Source organism: Nelumbo nucifera, chromosome 2 (genome assembly GCF_055504915.1).
Source record: "Nelumbo nucifera cultivar China Antique chromosome 2, China Antique-T2T, whole genome shotgun sequence".
Taxonomy (NCBI): domain Eukaryota; kingdom Viridiplantae; phylum Streptophyta; class Magnoliopsida; order Proteales; family Nelumbonaceae; genus Nelumbo; species Nelumbo nucifera.
In genome coordinates, this window is record NC_142650.1 from 83,436,083 (window position 1) to 83,437,735 (window position 1,653).

Genomic DNA, 1,653 nt, shown 5'->3' on the forward strand with positions numbered 1-1,653 from the left:
TGACCAAAACATCTTCTACTATTCCCCTAGGATATTTAATGCTTCTATCAGCTAATTGTAGGATAATAGTTGTAGATGTTAGTTTATGCAGTCCAAGTTTTTCAAAAATAGAATAAGGCATTAAATTTATACTAGCACCTAAATCACATAAAGCTTTTTCAAATTCAGTATTCCCTATGGTGCAAGGTATAGAAAAACTCCCTGGATCCTTAAGCTTTTAGGGCAATTTCTTTTGAAGAATTGCTGAACATTCTTCGTTTAGTTTTACCATCTCACCATCCTCCCACTTTCTTTTATTAGACATCACCTCTTTCAGGAATTTGGCATACCTCGGCATCTGTGACAATACATCAAGAAGAGGAAGGTTAATATGGATCTTTTTAAACACTTCCAAAAATTTCTCAAATTGTCTATCTAATTTAGCCTTCAAGACTCTTCCAAGGTAGGGGATAGGAAGTTTAATTTCATGTAAATTTAGTTTAGGGGTGCTTCCCTCATTCTCCTTTTGTAATTCGGCCATTTCAGCTTTCTTGTCATTTTCTAGGGCTTCGCCGATTGTCTTCCCGCTTCTTAAGGCTATGGCGTTCACATGCTCTCTAGGATTCTTTTATGTGTTGCTGGGCAGCCTTCCTTCTTTCCTCTCTGATAACATGCTCACAACCTGCCCCATTTGAACTTCTAAGTTCTTAATCGATGCATCATGGCTTTGGAATCTTGTTTCAGTAGCATTGATGAACTTAGAAATCATCTCTTCCAAATTACTCTTTTTTTCTTGTGGGGGCGGTTGTGGTTGGAATCCCATGGGTGCCTTTTGATGATTGTTGCTCCAAGAGAAGTTGGGATGACTCCTCCACCCTGGGTTGTATGTATTTGAATATGGGTTGTAATTTGTCCTGCCAGCATGAGAGATAAAATTAGCATTCTCATGGTAAATAAAATGACTATTTAATTGACAATCAGAATTGGCATGTCCTATTTGTCCACATAAATCGCATGAGATGCTAGATGTTGTATTAACGGCTACAATACTAAAATTATCCAGTCTTTTATTTAAATTGGCTATTTGCGCAGATAAGGATGCAAAGGAATCAATGTGGTGTACTCCCCTCTGATTGGTTCGATCATTGCTCCACTGGTAGCTGTTTGATGCCATCTCCTCCACTAAGTCATATGCTTCCTCTAGAGTTTTTCTCATGATTGTACCACCTGCGGCTGCATCAATAATGGACCGATTAAAGGGGGTAATACCATTATAAAAGGTTTGTATTTGTCGCCAAATTGGTATCCCATGGTGAGGACACCTCCTAAGCATCTCTTTAAATCTTTCTCATGCTTCATACAGGGACTCCCTCTCAAATTGAGCAAAAGTAGTAATATCATTAATTAATTTTGCTGTTTTGGAGGGTGGGAAATATTTAGCCAAAAATTTCTGGGTTAAATCATTCCAAGTGGTGATGCTTCCTGCAGGGAGTGAGTTGAGCCAATCTTTAGTTCTATCATGCAATGAAAAAGGAAATAATCTTAGCCTAATCGCATCATCACTAACTCCATTGTGTTTAAATGTATCACATATTTCAAGGAAATTAACAATGTGTGCATTAGAGTCATCACTTGGTAACCCACTAAACTGAATGCTTGTTTGGATCATTTGAA

General features: G+C 37.8%; 1 non-coding gene across 1 annotated transcript; it reads left to right on the plus strand.

The window, feature by feature from the left end:
- The first annotated feature begins 1,283 nt into the window (after positions 1 to 1,283).
- On the plus strand, positions 1,284 to 1,390 carry LOC148802389 (small nucleolar RNA R71). Its single transcript, XR_016083262.1, has one exon. It is a non-coding gene; the product is annotated as a small nucleolar RNA R71 (small nucleolar RNA).
- Positions 1,391 to 1,653: the final 263 nt, after the last annotated feature.